Consider the following 21,741-nt stretch of genomic DNA (forward strand, 5'->3'; position numbering starts at 1 on the left):
TTGGATTGTTCTCACATTTATCTCAATATTCTTTCATTCCTAAAGATCCTTTTTTCTCTCTGTGCCTCAGCTTCTTTGTATTCCTCTTCAGTAATCTCTATTCCATTTACCGTTCCCTCCACTGTATCTAATTTGCTTGTAAATCCCTCCATTGTATGTTTTCTTCCTGATACTGTGTTCTGTAATGATTGAATCTTTCTCTGGAAGTCTTCCCTATGTTCTTTAATACTTTTCTCTGTACCTCCAAAAGCATGTTTTTGATTCTTATTTTGAAATATTTATCAGGAAAATTGATGAGTTCAGTTTCACTTGACCCTTTTTCTGGTGTTTGTGGTATTTTGGTTTGAACCAGGTTCCTTTGCCATTTCATATTTGTATGTAGCACCTCTAGTTCCCAGAAGCTCTACTCTTTGAAGCAATGTCAGGGGTTGCAGGGGAGTGGTGCTGGTGCCTGGGGGGAGGAAAGAGCTGTTTCCTGTTTCCTGGCTGCTATGCCTGTCTCCACTGCCAGAACCAGTGGGATGAGCACACAGGTGTAAACCTCTATGCTTTGTGTTTGTAGTGGCTGTAGGCAGGGTTTCCCTCTGGCTGGCCTGATGCCAAGGTAGGGGCTGCCGATTTGCCAGCAATTGGGGTTGGCCGGCAAGAAGGTTCAGCAGGCTGCATATCACAGTGGGGAAGTTGGAGCTGTGTAGCCAGCCAGGGGGATGGAGCAACTGAAGCTCCTGAAAGTTTCCAACTTGCTGTTCAGAGTGAACCTGGACAATTTTGCCCACCTATCCTTTTTCCTGTGCAGTAAGCTCTGTGCAATCCCTGCCCTTTTAGCAGCCCTCTTGCTGTTAGGAAGTCTCCAGACTGCCTGCCTTTCTTTTTTCCCAGAGCAGCCAGATGTGGATCCCTGTTTTCCACATGCGGCTGGCATCTCAGTCTCTCCAGGTATTCTACCTGTCTTAGTTTTCCATTCCCCCCAATCTCCAGAGCACCATGCAACGTAGGTTCATGCTCCCAGGGCAGATCTCTAGGGCTGGGTATTCAGCAGTCCTAGGCCTCCACTCCCTCCCCACTCCATTTCTCTTCCTCCCGCTGATCATGGCTTTGGTATGTTGCCCTGTTCTGTGAGGTCTGTTCTTTTCTCCAGGTGTATGTAGTCTGGCACAGCCTTATTTCTTGTTGCTCTTTCAGGATTGGTTCTATTAATTATATTTTTGTATTATATGTGGTTTATGGAGGAGGCCTCTGTCTCACCTCTCATGCCTCCATCTTTAATGCTCTCCCCAAAGTCCTATTTTCTTTTCTCTGGTATGTTTTCTCTTCTGTTTAAATTGGAAAGCCCATTAAGTATGGATGGCCAGAACATAACAAATTCTTAGTTAACTAATTTGTGGGAAATCAGTATAACAACACCAAAACAACAACAATAACTACTATCACTGTTTTTATTGAGTGTTCCGTATTGGACCTTGTACCTTATTTACATGCATTGTCTCACTTAATTCTCAGAACCCTGCTAGGCCAGTATTATTATTTCCATTTTAAACATTAAATTGAGGCTTAGAGAGAGGTGCCCAAATCCACATAACAGAGCTGAGATTAAATGCCAGGCTATGTCATTCCATGTTCTTTGGAAACTCCCATGTTCTTTGGAAACCACTACTCCATATTGACTCTGAGATAATTGGATTTATTTAGTGCTACTTAAAACCCCTTTTCTTCACAACTCTTGTTAAAATTTTCTGAGTCCATTTTCCTGCCTTAATAAGAATATAGTAATCACCACTGAAGATTTCAGAGATACCATCCTTACCATCAGCAGTTAAACTAATAACTAGAGCTGTCAGTGGTGCAGGTGTAGATTATAAAATTAGTATATGAGACACCAACCCTCTCCATGGTGTTTGCTCCCTCTCTTTAGTTCTAAAGACCATTATGTACATTTATTCATTTATCAAACATGTAACACATTTCTATTTTATATCATTCATTAGACTTTAAGCTCCAGGAGAGCAAGGACCTGTCTTGTTCACTGCTATATTCCCAATACCATGCACCTACTAAAAGGTATGTCCTCAATAAATATTTTTTGAATGAATGGAGGGGTGAATGAATAAATGCATGTGCGAATGCCAGGCACTGTACTGAGCTTTGGGGTATGAGCTTGACTTCTAATTCTGCCCATTTGCCTCAAAGAGGGGAGTTAGTAGAGGGATCCTATTAGGTGGATAAAATTTATATGCTTCTGAATATTAGACTTTGGATTTCCATGTACAATATATATAGAAAATACAAAGTTTGGTCTTCTCAGGTTATATCTGCTATTTTTCCCCCAATAATTTAATGGTTAGGATTTTATTTGCAACAGAACAAAACTTGCTTCTTTAAAAAAATAAAGCTGAATATATTGATACTGGCGGAAGAATGTGAGCATTGTGCCTATAGTGATTTTTACATTGGATGTTACATTTTTAAAAATGCAGAATAACAAAAGAAGGAACAGAATTCCTCACCATCCTTTGCACAGTGAAAATGCATTACATGGTAAGATAGTCTTTTTCAAAAGTAAGTCAATGCTGGTAGAGAATCAAACAAAATGCTTCAGTGGTTTTTGTCAAATTGGAAGTAGCACATTCTTAATCTAGTGAAAGTGAACATTCAAAGATGTCTCACTTCTTTCTGAAATTATGCACAGGATGGGGAACAATGGCAAGTAATCCACCCAAGTGTATTTCCATGGAAGCTCAGATGTCCTGTTCCTCTGTCTCACACGAAAGCAGTACAGATGGCACGCTGGCAGAATTGGAGTGGTGCCCATGTCACCTCTGCATCAAAGGCAGTGGGTTTCTGTTGACCCAGAACTGCAGGCTTGCATTGTCTATAAGTGGTAGCCAATCGCTCCATTGGAGCCACCTTTTAGGCACAGGTGGTAGAAGCCATCTGTTTTCCCCTGAAAGATAAAAGGAATGATGGCCATCTTTCTTGATATCACTTGTAGTCCCATAATGTGAATCATCCATGAGGAAGGTCAAAAAATAACAACACAAACTTCTCTTTTCGGCCTATATAGCCATTTAGGACCGTGTTCTAAGAAATGTTACAAGGGATAACAGTCAAAGGGTTGTATTTCAGAGTGACACTATGGATTTGGAAGAGACATTTAGTTTTTTCTTTCTGTTTTTGTTTTTTTGGTTCTGTTTCATCTTTACTCTTCTATGGGCAAAGGCTGCTCTGGTGCCAAGCTATGGTGCTATGTGGTGACATCAGCCCTAACACTGATTTTTTGGAAGGTGATGACAGTACACTTAAATTCTTTTCACCAAACCCAGATTTATTAGTTTCCTATCACTGCTATAACAAATTACCAAAAACTTACTAGCTTAAGACAATACAAATTTATTCTCTTAACATTCTGGAGGAAAGAATTCTTAAAATCAAATTGTCTAGAGGGCTGTGTTCATTTTGAAGCCTTTAGAGGAGAATCCATTTCCTTGCCTTTTTAGATTCTAGAGGCCACCTGCATTCCTTGACTTATGACGCTCTTCTCCATCTCCAAAGCCTAGCACTTCACCTCTGCTGCCATCATCCCATCTCCCTTTTTTCTGTCATTGACCCTGTTGCCTCTGTCTCCTACAGGCCCTTGTAATTACACTGGGCCCACCTGAACAATGCAGGATACTCTCCCCATCTCAAGATCTTTAACTTAATCACATTTTGCCATGTAAAGTAACATATTCATAGGTTCCAGGGATTAGGACATGGACATCTTTGGGGGGCCATTATTCTGTCTACCACACCAGCCTAGCTGTAATGATAATGCTTTACTCACTTGGCTGGGGTACCTAAGTTCATGAGGCCACTATTGCTCATCTGATGTTTATAAGTACCATACTGATGATTATGGACCATATAATATAATGCTAGTAACAACTGTATGAGGTAAACATTATTATAATCTCATTTTGAAGATACAGTGGTGGAACTCATAGAGATTAATAAATTTGCCCAAGTTCACATATCTAGGAAGTGGTAAAGCAGTACTCAAATCCAGGTATATCTTATTCTAAAGCCCATGATATTTCTAGTTCCCTACTCTGTAGCATTGGTTTTACTGGGTTTACTTACTTCATTTTCTGGCCACTGTACATACCTAAACTTTGCCCAAAAATAGCATAGCTTGGTGCCTTTCACCACATGTAGTTAGTTTTGGACAAATTCACCACCACCTCTACAAGGGTAATTCTTGGTTAGGGTACCTAAGTTGATGAGGCCAATATTTTAATTCCAGTTTAACTCCAGAGAGTTATTAAGCACCAGTGTATGCTGCCAACCTGTGCAAAGTCTGTGCCTCACCAATGGTGATGACTCATTTGAGCTGTCTCAATATTGTCAGAGCATTACACTGCAGCCATCCTTTCATGATTATCTCTCAGGATAAAAGGGAGCAGATGCCTCTTGAGCAGGTCAGTGAAAAGGCCATGCCTTGACACTGAGAAATTGCTAAGTTTCCTAAGCTCCTTTAATTTGCCAATCCATCTGCCTCTAGGAGATAAGAGATCATTTTTCGCATTTTTTAACTGTTCAAAAGATGGTCCCTGAGATAAATAGTGTCCTGGGGCCTATGGGGGTGTATGGACAACTGTGGACCATAGAAGGCTGGTTAATACAGAAGTTACATGACCATCTTTGAAATGTCCCTCTCTACATTTCTTTTATAGTATGTGACTTCATCTTTTCAGGGACACTGGAAGGTCAAACCCAAAGGTGATAGTTACTGTGACATTAATCTGATTGTTTTATTAGCCAATAAATGCTTCAGTTTTTTAGAGCCCCTCTGCTCTTTAGTTATCTCAGGTTCCCTGACCCCTGGTTTCCTGCACCAGACCCCCAGATGCTCTATCTTTTTCTGAACTCTAAGCTCGAACTAATTCCTCCTGTGTTCCATTTCCCAGTGGAGCTCTGTTTCTTATAGTTTTTATAATAACTGTATTCCAAGTTATTAAGATATACAGCTTTGTTATTCTTCCCAAATAATAACTGTGTTGAGAGAGGGAGGGAGGTATGAGGAAGAGGAAAGGGAGAGGGGAAGGGAGGGGAAGAGAGAGAATTTTTGAAGTTCTCACACCAGGAAAAATTTTTCCCCTTTTCTTCCACATTTGCTCCTTTCCAGAATTTTTTTTTGTCATATTCCCTTAGTTTTCCAAATACCAAGGAGCCTCAAGAGCAACTTCTTTAGTCATTCATCAAGAGCCATCTAGTCCTATTGATTCTTTGGTTCAGTTTTACACTTTTAAACCTTTAATATGTGTGTCAGGCACTGTGATAGGCTCTAGAGAAACAAAAAATTATCAGACAAACCCTATAACATGGAGGAGATTTTAGATTAAGAAGAAACAGACATATTAACAGAAGGTTTTGGTGTACCATAGTACAGACAAAATGCACATATGGGAAACCAGAGTTTTTGAAGAGCTAACTCTTCATTATGATGGATAACTAGAAGTTAATTGGGCAAAATAATTGGCAAGCTTCATTACTTTAATAATATCTTTGGCTTACCTCCATTCTTTTCCAGGTTCATGGCCTTATCCCAACCCAGGCCTTGGTCAGCTCAACCTCAGATTGCTTATTAAAACAGTCTCCCAGCCACTCTGCAGGCTTCCTTTCTGGTATCCTCAATGCCCTCCTATCCACTGGCCCCTGTCCATTCTCCACCTTGCTAATAGATTCATCTTCATTAAGTATTTCCTTGCAAAAATAATTCACTCTCCTCTTACCACCTCTCCTAGTTCTAAAATCTTCATTGACTTGCTACTGCTTTTAAGACAAAACCTTGAGCCCTGCATCTGGGATTCAGTGCTCCCCACAGTCTAGTCCCCAACTATGGACCCAGCCTCATCTCCCATAATTTCTTACATATGCCCTACTCCCAACTCAAATTAAATGTGTGCATAATTTCTCAAGATTCCAGATATGTTCTTGCCTCCATATTTTGCTCACATCAATATTGTTCAGAATGCCATCCTCTATCCAATCTCCAGACAGATTTAAGTCCTACTCTTCCTTCAAGAACAGCTCAAGCCCCATACCCTCTATAAAACTACCTGGTCCATCCCCATCCCTCTGTGATCATTGTTTTCATCAGTAGGCTTCAGTCATCTAGTATTTTACCATGTGCAAACTTCTACTGCACTTACTTCACAGGTATAATTCTAGTCTCTTTCACTGGGCAGTAATCCCCCTAAGACAGAGGCTATATCTTGCAACCCTTAGTATCTCCAGTGCGTAGGCAGCTCAGATTTTGAGGATGATAATGAATTGATCATGTGGTATATATAGGGGAGATATGTGGGGAAAAAGTCTTGGAATCCCTCATTTCACACCCAAATTGCTTACATGAAGGGTCAAGATGAAAGATTTCTTGGGAACAAAGTTTAGCTAGAGCTATAGGCCTGAATGCTTACAGGGGCTTGCTTGGGAGGGAACATAATTAGGCTGGAGATAAGCCAATATTTATTTAATTAACAGATCTTTATACAGTGCTCACTGTGTGGTGGGTGTTGTTCTAAGTGTTAGAAGTATTAACTCATTTAATTCTCACTACAACCCTATAATTATTATTCCCATTTTAGAGATGAGGCAATCAAGGCACGGACAGTTAAGCCATTGTTGCAAGGTCAAATGACTAGTAAGTGATAGATCTTGAACTTCAGTTTAAGTGCTCTGACGTTTAGTGTACTTATTTTTAACCATTGCACAATGTTAATTTTCCAAAAGGGACTTGTTGCCTCCAACCGGAGAGTGTATGATGAACCTGAGGACATCTAAATTTAAAGAAAATTGTGAGCCAGAAAAAAATACATCTGTGCGCCAGGTCAAAAAAAGTTTATTCTTTGTAACAGCACATATATTCTAGGACAGTAAGAAGCATCCCCGATTATGTCCTCTTTACCTTGACATCAGTTCATATGCCTATTATGGGCATTTGTCAAAGCAAAGGAAATATCAGTGTTCACTGGCATCACTTGATATGTTAAGGTTTGCAGATTCAACTTGCAAGAGATTTATGAACGCTTTAAAAAAAAATGGCTCCCCTGCATTTGTTCCCATAGTACTTTCTTTATATCTTTACCAAGCTGTTTATCAAATGTCACTTTTTCTTCTATTTCAAATAATAAATTTTCCACATTTTTGTAGCACAAAAGGTACTTTCTCTCTCTGGACAGTTACTTCTACATTTTCCCCCTCCTCTTGAGGCTGGAAAATTGCTCCTGTATCATTACAAATTCTCTACTGGATGATTCATGATATTAACTCTGGGTGCCCCAATCTTTGCTCTTGATATGACAAAGCAAGGTTTTAGAATTCCAAAACATTGTTTTTCTTTCTCAGGTGCCTCACTCTAGCAAATCACAATTTCTTTGGCTTTCGGACTCTCATCCTAGCAAAGGATGTTACAGTTTTATTTTGGAACTGAAATGTAAAAAATCTGACTAGTGGTTATGCTGGGTTATTTTCTCTCCTCCCTTCCCTGGGGCCATAAGCTTCAGTGCTGGTATCTAATTTTAATTGTGGAATGTACTACAGGACAAAAAGGAATTACCAGAAAAAGAAAACAAGCATCAATTAATATTCGAAAACACTGTGCTATGTAAGGAAATAAATCACATGCAATTCCAAATTCTAGGAAAGCACTGCTAATATTTCATGTCTCTCCTTTTGCTCTTTTTCTATGCATACATGTATGCACAGAAAAAAATATACTATATATTTATGTGTATGTATGCTCTATGGTAATCTTATTTTTTGATCCATATGATATATCTTTATATATTCCCTGCAGAGCTGGAGATCAAGAACGGATTTGCTGGCTCAGTTACTGTCTCTTGGCAGTTCTCCCCAAAGGCCCACAGACCATCCTTACCTACCTGTAGGAATGGAAGTAAATATTACCCTCCTGATAGCAATTATTGTGATCCTCACAAATGAATATCACAGAAATTGGGAAAAAGAGTTTGAGTTCAAGCTACTCTTTTATTCTTTGCTTAAGGCCTCAGGTACTTAATCCAAACGATAGAAGGGGGTAGTAGTAGTGCATGTAAAATGGGTTGCTGATTTCTCTTTCATCCTGCTTACTTACTGAGGGTGTATCGACTCCACTTTCAAGATGTTCTGGTAGGAATTGTTCTCTAGCTGTGTGAAGGAGGATGCCCGCCCCTTTCTTTGCACCTTCTCTTTTATTCTCCTTCTCAGTCCATTTGTCCTTTTAACTTCATTCCTTCCTCCTCAAGTCTCCCCATCCTCTGTCCCTTCTAGGTCTGTTATCCCCACCCATCAGCTACTTGTGAAGCCCAGGTCAATGTCAATCTCTCTGTCCTTCTCCTTGTAGATTGTTGCTCTCCAACATGGGTTGTCAGTAAAAGATGTTCTGCCAAATAGAGGGAGAGTGGTGAGCTTTGAGTCCTGTAACTGGAAGAGGGAATGGGGGAGGAAGAATGTCAAGGTGATCCTCCACTCTGGGTCGCAGTCTGCTATTTGATATTTTTATATTCTCAGGAAGGACAAAATTTAAAAGAAATTTAAAAGCACATCTCACACAGGGACAATTTCCCACCCAAATCCTTCACTGTATCTACATCAGAGATGAATTGGAATTGTTCTCTTGCCAGCATGACCACAGTCTTACTATGATAAAAACCATTTGTTTCCTTCACAACCTGGATTATAATGTAAAGCCTTTTCCATTAATTTGACACAGAACAGCATCACCGAGTTATCCTTTCTTTTTTTATAATCATATAATAAGCATTTTCTTTATATATGCATACATTTTATATGTATATATTTAAATATCAGTATGTCACTCCATTATGTTTCTGCATCATGGTGTATTTAATTATTCCTCTAATGTTTAGTATTAAGACTGTGTCTATGTTTCAGTATTATAAAACTAACAAGGATTATCTGGTATATTAAATTTTGTGCACACGTCTGATTATTTCCCTAGGATGGTGTCCTTAGAAGTGGAATTAGGGACCAAAAGATACAACTTCATGTAATTTTATTGCAATGTTTTAAGTTAAAAAGTAATTATGGTTTTAAATTATAAAAGTAATTATATTTTTTGAGAATTTTAAGAATAATTATACAGGTACTAAAAAAATAAGTGTATAAAATAAATTGTAAGTCATTTCTGTCATCTCAGCCCTTAGAGATTATAATTTTTAGCAGGTTATTGTGTATTTTTAGCATGAATAATTTTAATACTCTTTTGAATGTTGTCTATTGCTATCCCCAAAGATCAACCATTTTAAAATCCCACTAGTGGTTGATGGAAGTGCTTGTATCACTGCATTCTCATGAACTTTAACTATTCTTGTTTTTAATAATCAACATTTGATGAACAATTTTGAGAATGTTTTACATTAACAATACTGATTATATATATATTTACCACATATAGATACTTATTTATATATACATATTACAAATATTTTCTCCAGTTTGTAATTAAAACTTCTCAAGTGTCATTTAGGTTTCTGGATTTTTATGCAATCACATTTTTCAACTTTTCCTTTACAATTTTTTTCTTTTATATTTAAAAGTCTTCCCTTCTCCAGTGAGCAGATAAATATTCACCAATATTTTCCCAAAATCATTTAAGGTTTAAAAATGTCTTTAATATAATTTAAGTTATAATATATTTCAAATATAAGAAAAGTGTATGAATTTAATATAAGAAGCACCTATGAATTACTCAGATTTAACAGATGCTAACATTTTGCCTTAATCTACTTACTTTATTTTGGTAAAGAAATATAGTTACAACTATAGCTAAAGGCCCACCTCCATCCACTCCCCCTCCCTGCCTCTGCTGAAATTTATGTATGTAATTTATCTGCATGTTTTTATATTTTCTACATATACTTAAAATCGTATGCACTATGAAGCATTATTTGGGGGGTTTTAAAATTTTACCTGAATAGAATCCTTTTCCAACTGACTTTTGTTATTCAACATTATACTTTTAGGATTTACTCAGATGCCTATATTTCTACTTTATGCATTTTTGCTACTTTATCATATACAATTGCATAAATATGGAGTTCTTTTTGTGAAGTGCCTGCTCATATCACTTGTGTATTTTTTTCTTCTTTCTTTTTATTTATTGAAGTATCATTATTATACAATCTTATATTGCTTTCCAATGTACAACACAGTAGTTCAATAGTTACCCATATTATTAGATACTCACTGCCTCTAGTACAGTTACTATCTGTTAATGTGGAAAGATGTTACCAAATCATTGACTTCTCTACATGCAGTACTGCTGTCTCTGTGACCAAGTTATATTATGATTGAGAAATTTTGTGCCCCTTTATCCCCTCCCCTCCCTCCCCTTTGGTAACCACTAGTCACTTCTCAGGGTCTATGAGTCTAATGATGTTTTATTCCTTCTGTTTTGCTTTGTTTTTATATTCCAAAAATAAGTGAAATCATATGGTATTTGTCCTTCTCCACCTGGCTTATTTCACTGAGCATAAAACCATCTAGATCCACACATGTTGTTGCAAATGGCAGGATTTCTTTTCTTTTTATGGCTGAGTAATATTACATTATGTGTATATACCATATCTTCTTTATTCATCTATTGATGGACACTTAGGTTGCTTCTATATCTTGGCTACTGCAAAAAGTGTGGCATAAACATAGGGGTGCATATGTCTTTTTGAATCAGGGATTTCATTTTCTTCGGGTAAATTCCTAGAAGTGGAATTACTGAATTGAATGGTATTTCTATTTTTAGTTTTCTGAGGAACCTCCATAGTGCTTTCCATAGTAGTTGCACCAGTTTACATTCCTACAAACAATGTAGGAGGATTCACATTTCTCCATACCCTTGCCAACATTTGTTATATCTTGTCTTTAGGATAGTGGCCATTGTAACTGGTGTGAGGTGATATCTCATTGTGTTTTTAATTTCCATTTCCCTGATGATTAGTGATGTGGAGGATCATGTTATGTGCCTGTTCACCATCTGTATTTCCTCTTGAAGAAGTGTCTGTTCAGGGCTTTTGCCTATTTTTTAATAGGGTTATTTGTTTTTTGGGTGTTGAGGCATATGAGCTCTTTATATGTTTTGGATGTTAATCCCTTATCAGATGAGTCATTTACAAATATGTTCTCCCACACTGTAGAATGACTTTTTGTTCTGCTGATGGTGTCCTTTGCTGTACAGAAGTTTTTTAGTTTGATGTAGTCCCACTTGTTCATTTTTGCTTTTGTTTCCCTTGCCCAGGGAGATGTGTTCATGAAGAAGTTGCTCATGTTTATGTCCAAGAGATTTTTGCCTAGGTTTTCTTCTAAAGAGTTTTATGGTTTCATAACTTACAGTTCTTTGATGTATTTTGAGTTTACTTTTGTGTATGGGGTTAGACAATGATCAACTTTCATTCTCTTATATGTAGTTGTCCAGTTTTGCCAACAACAGTTGTTAAAAAGGCTGTCATTTCCCCACTGTATGTCCATGGCTCCTCTATTGTATATTAATTGACCACATATGCTTGGGTTTATATCTGGGCTCTCTAGTCTCTTCCATTGGCCTATGGGTCTGTTCTTGTGCCAGTACCAAATTGTCTTGATTATTGTGGCTTTCTAGTAGAACTTTAAGTCACGGAGCATAACACCCCCTGCTTTATTCTTCCTTCTCAGGATTGCTTTGGCTATTTGGGGACTTTTGTGCTTCCATATGAATTTTAGAACTATTTGCTCTAGTCCGTTGAAGAATGCTGTTGGTATTCTGATACGGATTGTATTCAATCTGTACATTGATTTAGCTGGATGGCCATTTTAACAAAATTGATTCTTCCTACCCATGAGCACGGGATGTATTTCCATTTTTTTGATATCTTCTTTAATTTCTCTCATGAGTATCTTGTAGTTTTCTGAGTGTAGGTCTTTCACTTCCTTTGTTAGGTTTATTCCTAGGTATTTTATTCTTTTTGATGTAACTGTGAATATAATTGTTTTCCTGATTTCTCTATCTGCTAGTTCATTGTTAGTGTATAGGTATGCCACAGATTTCTGCATATTAATTTTGTATCCTGCAACTTTGCTGAATTCTCATATTAGATCTAGTAGTTTTGGAGTGGATTCTTTAGGGTTTTTTAATGTACAATATCATGTCATCTGCAAACAGGGACAGTTTAACTTCTTCCTTGCCAATCTGGATGCCTTTTATTTCTTTGTGTTGACTGATTGCCATGGCTAGGACCTCCTGTACTACGTTGAATAAAAGTGGGGAGAGTGGGCATCCTTGTCTTGTTCCCGATTTTAAATGAAAAGCTTTCAGCTTTCCACTGTTAAGTATTGGGTTTGTCATATATGGCCTTTATTATGTTGAGGTACTTGCCCTCTATACCCATTTTGTTGAGAGTTTTTGTCATGAATGGATGTTGAATTTTGTCGAATGCTTTTTCAGCATCTATGGAGATCATCATGTGGTTTTTGTCCTTCTTTTTGTCGTGGTGGATGATGTTGATGGATTTTTCAATGTTGTACCATCCTTGCATCCCTGGAATAAATCCTACTTGATCATGATGGGTGATCTTTTCAATGTATTTTTGAATTCAGTTTGCTAATATTTTGTTGGGTATTTTTGCATCTATGTTCATCAGGGATATTGGTCTGTAATTTTTTTTGTGTGTGGTGTCTTTGTCTGCTTTTATTAGAATGTTAGAGTGATGCTGGCCTCATAGAATGAGTTTGGAAATACTCCTTCCTCTTCTACTTTTTGGAATACTTTAAGAAAGATGGCTATTACCTCTTCTTTAAATGTTTGGTAGAAATGGACTATGAAGCCATCTGAAACTGGTGTTTTGTTTTTGGGGAGTTTTTAGATTACCAATTTGATTTCATTGCTGGTAATTGGTCTGTTCAGATTTTCTTTTTCTTTCTTGGTCAGTCTTGGAAAGCTGCATTTTTCTAGGATGTTGTCCATTTCTTCTAGATTGTTCAATTTATTGGCATGTAATTTTTCATAGTATTTTTTAATAATTCTTTTTATTTCTGTGATATCTGTTGTGATGACTTCTTCATTTCTGATTCTGTTTATGTGTGTACATTCTCTTTTTTTCTTTATAAGATGGGCTGAGGATTTATCTATTTTGTTTATTTTCACAAAGAACCAGCTTCTAGTTTAATTGATTTTTTTTATATTGCTTTATATTTTCTCTATTTATTTCTGCTGTGATTTTTTTTATGTCCCTTTCTACTGACTTTGGGCTTCATTTGCTCTTCTTTTACTAGTTTTTTTTATTGTGATTTTAGACTCTTTATTTGGGATTGTTCTTGTTTCCTGAGGTAAGCTTTTATTGCTATGTACTTTCCTCTTAGAACTGCCTTTACCACCTCTCACAGATTTTGGGCTGTTGTGTTTTTGTTTTCATTTGTCTCCATGTATTGCTTGATTTCTGTTTTAATTTGTTCATTGATCCATTGGTTATTTAGAAGCAGGTTATTAAGCTTTCACGTGTTTGTAGGCTTTTTTGTTTTCTTTGTGTGATTTATTTCTCATTTCATACTATTTTGGTCTGAAAAGCTGCTTGATACAATTTCAGCCTTTTTTAATTTATTGAGATTCTTTTTGTGGCCTAGTATATGATCAATTCTGGAGAACATTCCATGTACACTTGAGAAAAATGCATATCCTGCTGCTTTTGGGTGGAAAGCTCTGTATATATCTGTTAAGTCCATCTGGTCTAATTTGTCATTCAATGCCTGTTTCCTTATTTTTTGTCAGGATGATATACCCATTGATGTAAGTGGGATGTTAAAATCCCCTAATGTGATTGTGTTGCTGTCTGTTTCTCCCCATAGGTGTGTTATTATTTTATATATTTAGGTGGTCTTTTATTGGGTGCATAGATATTTATAATGGTTATATCCTCTTGTTGGATTGATCCCTTTATCATTGTGTAATGTCCTTCTTTGTCTCTTGTTACTTTCTTTGTTTTGAGGTCTATTTTGTATGATACAAGTACTGCAACTCTTGCTTTTTTCTCCCTATTAGTTGCATGAAATATCTTTTTCCATCCCTTTACTTTTAGTCTGTGTATGTCTTTGGGTTTGAGGTGAGTCTCCTGTAGGCAGCATATAGATGGTTCTTGTTTCTTTATCTATTCTGCCACTCTGTCTTTTGATTGGTACATTCAGTCCATTTACATTTCAGGTAATTATTGATAGATATGTACTTATTGCCATTTTATTCTTTTCTGATTGCTTTTCAAAGCTTGTCTCTGTTCCTTTCTACCTCTCTTATTCTCATCTCTTGTTATTTGATGACTTTCTTTAGTGTTATGATTAGATTTCTCTTTTTTAATTTTTTTGCACATCTATTATAGACCTCAGTGTTGTGGTTGCCAAAGGTTCAAGGATAGCTTCCTTACTATGTAACAGTCTATATTAAGTTGCTGATTGCTCTATTTCAAACACAATCTAAAGGTATTATTTTCTTCTTCTTCTTCCTCTACACTTTATGTATTAGATGTTATAATCTGCTCTTTTTGTGTATCCCTTGACTGATTCTGTGTATAGTTGATTTTCCTTTATGTGTTTTGTTTTAATTTTGTACTTGTTTGGTAATTAATTGATCTACTATCTTTACTGTGGTTTATTTTCACTGGTGAAAGCTATTTAGCCTTAGGAACATTTCCATCTACAGCAGCCCCTTTAGCATATCTGGTATGGCTGCCTTAGGTGGTGAATTCCTTCTACTTTTCTTTATCTGGAAATTGTATAATCTGCTTCAAATTTAAATAATAATCTTGCTGGGTAGAGGGTTCTTAGTTGGAGGTATTTCTGTTTCAGTACATTAAATATTTCATGTCACTCCCCTCCGGCCTGTAGCATTTCTGCTGAGAAGTCTACTGATAGCTTGATGAGGTTTCCTTTATAAGGAATCATTTTTCTCTCTCTGGCTGCTTTCAACACTCCCTCCTTATCCTTGATCTTTGACATTTTTATTATTATATGTCTTGGTGTTGTCTTGCTGGGATTGCTTTTATTAGGGGCTCTCTGCAGTTCCATGACTTGAATGTCCATTTCCTTCCCCAGACTGGGGAAGTTTTGAACAATTGTTTCCTCAAAGAGATTTTCTATCCCTTTGTCTCTCTTGTCTCCTTCTGGTACCCCTATTAATGTTAATACTGTTTTGTTTGGAATGGTCACACAGCTCTCTTAGCATTCTTTTATTTCTAGAGATCCTTTTTTCTTTCTGTTCCTCAGTTTCATTGTGTTCCTGTTCTCTTCTCTAATTTCCATCTCATTGACTGTCTCCTGTACTTGCAGTGTATACTCTGAAATCCCTCCACTGCATGTTTCATTTCAGTTACTGTATTATTCAGCTGTGAGTGGCTCTTTTTCAGTTCTTCTGTCTCTTTGTGGAAGTCCTCCTTGAGATCTTGAATGTTTATCTGTAAATCCATGATCATGTTTATGACTTTTACTTTAAAATCTTTATCAAGAAGATTGGTGATTTCTGTTTCATTTAGTCCTCTTTCTGGTGTCTTGTCTTGTAGTTTTGTTTGGAATATGCTCCTCTGCCTCCTCATTTTGTCAGGGTTTCTGTATTTCTTCCTTTGTAGCTCAAGACTCTTTACAGTGCCTGTTTTTACTTTGCCAGAGCCCCAGCTATTGTTGGTGTGCAATGAGTAGGACTGCCTTTCTGTCTGCTGGCAGTGGTATGGGTCTGCATTGCCAGCAGTTTGCTTCAGCTGCCTTTGTGATCTAAGCAGAGGCCTCTGCTGGGATCACTGTGGGTGGGGCTGCCCTCTGCTTGCCCTGCAGCAATGGCAAGGCAGCAGGGTTGATGGAGTGGGCAGGTCATTGTGTGGTTCTGGAGCAGGGCAGGACATGCAGCAACAGGCTTGGACACCTGTAGGGAGGAGGAGCTCCTGGGGCTGGCTCCTGCAGACACCTTCCTGGTTGGGCTGAAACGGGGCTGAGAAAGCTGGGAGAGTCTCCCTCTGCCTGCTAGGCAGCAAAGTCTGATGCTGCTGCTGGGCCGAGTGCATTGGCTCATCAGCAGTGCACGCAGGGAGGAGACTCGGAGCTGCATTGCCAGAAAGGGGGATGGAGCGTCTTGGTCTCCTGAAAGTTCCTGACCTGTTGGGCCAAGGGAGGGCTGGGGAGGTATAATCCTCCTGCCCTTTCTCCTGAGGAGAGAACTCCACCCAACCCTTGCCCCTCTGGCACCCCCTCACATTTCTGGCAAATCTTTCAAACTGCCACCTCTGCTTTGATTCTCAGGACCAGCGAGCATGTCTGTCCTCCACAATGGCTGGAGTCAGCCTCCCAGAGTATTCGATCTGTCCCTGGTGTCCAACCCCACTAAATACCAGAACCCAATGTAATGCAGACTCCTGCTCCTAGAGCAGATCTCCAGAGCCAGGTGTGCAGCACTCCTGGGCTCCTATCCACTCCCCACTCTATTGTTCTTTCTCCTGCCTATGGGCTGGAGTTGGGGGAGGGCTTGGGTCCTGCTTGATTGTAGCTCTGCCATTTTACCCTTTTCTGTGTGGTCTCCTCTTCTTCCCCAAGTATAGGTGGTCTGTTCTGCAGTCTTCAGGTCATTTTCAGGTTTAGTTATATTTACTGTATATTCTTCTTTTATGTGTTTTTGGGAGGAGGTTTCCACCTTGCCTTGCTACTCTGCTTTTTCCTTTCCAGCCTCTGCTCATGCATTTTTCATTTTGTTGTTGATCTTTTTTAAAATTATGGATTTGTCTGGATTTGTTTATTTTCTTGACCCAAATCCTTTGTATGTAGCGAATATCTGTTCCAAATCATGACTTGTTTTTTAAGTTTATGACATTTTATGTCATACAAAAGTTTTAAATTTTAATGTAGCATATTTATCAACTATTGCCTTTATGGCTTGCATTATTTGTGTTTTGTTAAAAAGAACAGTATCCTAATTCAATGATGTGAAAATATTTTCCATGATCTAAATATTTTGAAGTTTGTATTTTCGAATATAGATATTTGATTCACATGGAATTATTTTTATCTGCATGATGTGGGGTAGGGTTTTCATTGTCTTTTCCCAAATAAATAGCACATAGTCACAGCACCACTTATTGAACAGTATGTTCTTCCCACAATGCACAGTAACATTATTTCTGTTATATGTCAAGTTGCCATATAAATAGGCTTTCCATTCTGTTCCATTGTTGTATTTGTTTACCCCTGATTCAATGACCACTGCATTAATTACTATAGCTTTGTGATGAATCTTGATAACTGGTAAGGAAAGTTCTCCTTTTTTATCATTCTTTGACATTTTCTTGATTATTTTAGGCCTCTGTCTCCAAATGAATATCAGGGTCAGCTTGCCCATTTCTGTGCACTATCCTTTTGGAACTTAAATTGGAAGTCCCTGGAATTTATTGAATAACTTGGAAACAATTGTGACATTTAAAATATTTCTCCCTGTTAATTAATAAGCATGGTACAAGTCTCCATATAGGTTGTTTTTTATAGCACTGTCACATGTGAATGATAGTAATTGTGGTTGTTCATATTCAATCCATAAACTGATAATTTATTTCCTTGTCTTTCTCCACCAACTAGGATCTCTAGCATATGCTTGGTAGAGGCAGCAATAGTGTCATTCTTGTCATTTTCTTAGCTTTAAAATGGCTACTATATTTTGAATATTTTCTCAGTAACATGTTTGCTGTTGGTTCAGGTTAATAGCTTTTATCAGGTAAAGGAAGAGCCTGAGTATTTGTAGATTGCTAAAAATTGCTTCACTCTTTAATGGACTTTAGCATTTCTAAAAAGTTCTGTATCCACATTATGATATAATTTTTTCCCCTTTAATCTGTTAAAATGATGACTTATAATAATGGATTTTATTTTACTTTTTAAATTTTTTATTAAGGTATGATTGATATACACTCTTATGAAGGTTTCACATGAAAAAACAATGTGGTTACTACATTTCCCATATTATCAAGTCCCCACCCATACCTCAATGCAGTCACTGTCCATCAGTACAGCAAGTTGCCAGAGATCCACTATGTCCCTTCTCTGTGATACACTGTTCTCCCTGTGATCCCCCACACCATGTGCACTAAACATAATACCCCTCAGTCCCATTTTCCCTCCCTCCCCACCCGCCCTCCCCTTTGGTAACCACTAGTTCATACTTGGAGTCCCTGAGTCTGCTGCCAATTTATTCCTTCAGTTTTACTTCATTGTTATACTCCACAAATGAGGGAAATTATTTGGCATTTGTCTTTCTCCACCTGGCTTATTTCACTGAGCATAATGTCCTTAATAATGGATTTTCTAATATTAAAATATCTTTGCATTTCTTGGTTAAGTCACATATTGTCATCATGTGTTTTTTAATGCATGTAAGATTTGGTGTGCTAATATTTTATTTAGAGTTTTTGCATATGTATTATAAATGAGATTGACTTATGATAGAGTTTATTCTCTGAGGGTGTAAGAAAAAATATTTGTTCTGTGATATTTTGGTAGAAATTGTCTGTGAAATTATCTGGCCTGGTGATTTTGTCTCTAGATTTAAAAACTTTTCTTCAGATTCTTTATTCATTATATAAATATACTCAAGTTTTTCCTATTATTTCTCAAGTCAGTTTTGGTAATTATTTTTCAGAAAATTCATTTTTAATGTTTTCAAATTTATTGGCATAAAGTGGTTATGGTTTTTCCATATTAATTTTTAGTCTCCAATGTATCTCTAGTGATATTCCTGCTTTTTATTCCTTATATTTTTAATATGTATTTCCTTTTTTTTAATAATCAGATTTACTATGTGGTTTCCATATTGTATTAGTCTTTCCAAAAGATTAGCCTTTGGTTTGTTGATCTTCTGTATTTTCTCTTTATCTTCTATTTCACTAATTTTCTATATTATTATTTTAGTCTTTCTAATTTTTTATGTTTACTCTTTTTTTCTAACTTCTTGATATTTTAAATACTTAACTTTTTCTAATGTCTACCTATCACAGTATAAATTTATTAGTTATGTACTGATTGCCATAGCTGCATCCCCCAAGGTATAATTCATAGTGTTTTCATTGTTTTTCAATTTTATTTCTTTCCAAATTTCCATTTTGATATTTTCTTTGATGCATTCATATCATACATATATTCAATTCATAGAAGGCAGCTGGATCTTTCTTTTTTTTAATGTTTTCCATTTGTATTGCATTGTGGTCTTAGAACCCATTCTGTGTAATAACTGGGTTTTTTTTTTTTAGAGATGAAGTGCAGTCTAATCATTGTCACTGTATATTATCCACATAAACTTGAAAAAACTATATTTTCTGATTGCTTTGTGTGGGTTATTATATATGTCAGTTAGACCAAATTCTTGTTCATTGTGCAGTTCAATTATTTTGTACCCTTATTATTTTTCTTCTTGATCTATCCATTACTGAGAGAAATACAATAAAATCTCCCATTATACTTGTGGATTTGTAAATTTTTACTTGTAATTCTGTCAATATTTTTAATATATTTTTGAGGCTATGTTTTTAGGTTCATGAAATTTAATCATTATTCTATCTTCTAAATAGAATTGCTTATTTTATTATAACTAATCACTTTTATCTGTAATAATGCTGCTTCCTTTAAAGTTAACTTTTCTGATATACATGTAGCTGACTTCATTTTGTGAGTCATATTTTTTTTATCCATCCTTTGACATTCAGTCATTACATTGACAAAGGTTTTAGTCAGGTCTCTTGTAAATAGCATATAGCCAGCTTTAAAAAATTCCTTTTTATGAATATTTGCCTTTCAACCTGACAGTTTAGTCAATTTATATTTGTTGTGATTACTGGTATATCTGAATTTATGTCTGCTATATTATTTTATCCTTTCCATTTACCATGCTTTCTTTATTACCTCTTTTCCCTTCAAGCACTCTATTGGACTGCTTAAATTTTCTTTATTTTCAGGGATTTAGGATGGTCAATTTGTGAGCCTATTGTCTATTTTTCCTTGCCTGTCACTTGTTCCTTTCTTTCTTTCTGAGAGTACAACCATGTATTTTTAAAAATTCTTATTTTATTTTTGTCTTTGAAACTAGTGCATCATTTTGCTAGAAGTGGAAGTTTGTAATTAATATTTTGAGTCCATCTGTAATTATTCTTGGTGGATGGTACAAACTAAGGAACACTTTTTTAATTTTCCAAATTGCCAACCAACTGTTCTAGTATCACCATTGAAGAAATCCTTCTTTCCTCATTGATTTGAAATGGCATTTTATTATTTGTTCCATTTTTTTCTGTAGATTAAGATCTATTTCTGAGACATTTACAATGTCATATAGATATGTATATATACTCTTGTGCTCATATCTTATTGTTCTAATTATTGTAGTTTTAGGATAATACATTTTAATGCTATTTAATTTAGCAACCTCTTCTTTATCCTTCCTTTGAAAAATTTTATTGACTATTTTCATGTTTCTTTTTCCAGATGAATTTTCATAACTCTTCAAATTTTAAAGAAAAATATGTTTTAAATTTAGTCATGGGATAATTAATCCCTTGTTATGTCATCTTATGTGTGAATATAGTCTATTATGTACTTCAGTAAGGTCACACATGTGTGTTATATATATTTTGCATTGTTCATTATTAAGTGTCTTCAGTTACTACTTCCTAGAGTAGAAATTACTTAGATATTCACATAAAAAAACACGTTAATAGTATAAAAATGTATGCAATGAGAAGTATATCTTCCTCATATAGCATATCTCTAGTCCCCAGTTTCATGTTTAATTATTTTTTTAATTGAGTTATAGTTGATATACATTATATTGGTTTCAAGTATAAAACATAGTGATTGAATAGTTATATACATTATTAAGTCTTCATCGCAACTAGTGTAGTTACTATCTGTCAACACCCCAGTATTATTTTAGAATGTATTTGTCTACAAGTAATGGAACATCTTATTAATAGTAGCTTACATACACAAGGGCTTGTTAATTCTCTGCAGTAAGAACTCTAGTGGTAGGCAATCTGGAGCTAGTATGACTCAGAGAAGCCATTGGAGACCCAGGCTTCTTTCATTTTTCTATCTTACTGCCTGTAGCATGTAGACTTCATGCTTGTGAACTTATGGTATTAAACCTCTAGCCTAAAGTTCCTATTCCAGGCAGGATCAAGGAGAAAAGGACATGATGGCCATCTAAGTCTGTCCCCTTTAAAAGAGCTTTCCTGGAGCACCATCTAGCAACTTTTACTTATATCAAATTGGCCATATGTCCTGCTAAAACTGAAGGACAGTCTGGACAGCTGGATGCATTACTTTTCCAAACAAAAGTGGAGTTTTGCTACTAAGAAAGAAATGGAGAATAGATACTGATAGGCAGCTAGCAGTGCTTGCCTCCTGCCATCACCTGCCACTATTAACAGTTTCTGGATTTTGTTTGCTAATTTTTCTGTATGTATATAAGCACATATTTTTGTGTGCTCTATAATTTCAATCATTATTTAACTTTAGTACTATATTTTAAAGTTTAATGCTTACAATAAGTCCTTTCATCTTGCTTTTTTTCCATCCTTTTCTAGTTTGGCTTGATTTTGACTTCAAGTTTTTCTGAATTGCTCATGCCTACTCTGAGTTATTGAATGTTGAAAACAGTTCTCAGTTACCTTTATGTTTGAAAGATAGCTTGCATGGGCATAACATTCTTGAGTC

This window comes from Manis pentadactyla, chromosome X (assembly GCF_030020395.1).
Source record: "Manis pentadactyla isolate mManPen7 chromosome X, mManPen7.hap1, whole genome shotgun sequence".
Taxonomy (NCBI): domain Eukaryota; kingdom Metazoa; phylum Chordata; class Mammalia; order Pholidota; family Manidae; genus Manis; species Manis pentadactyla.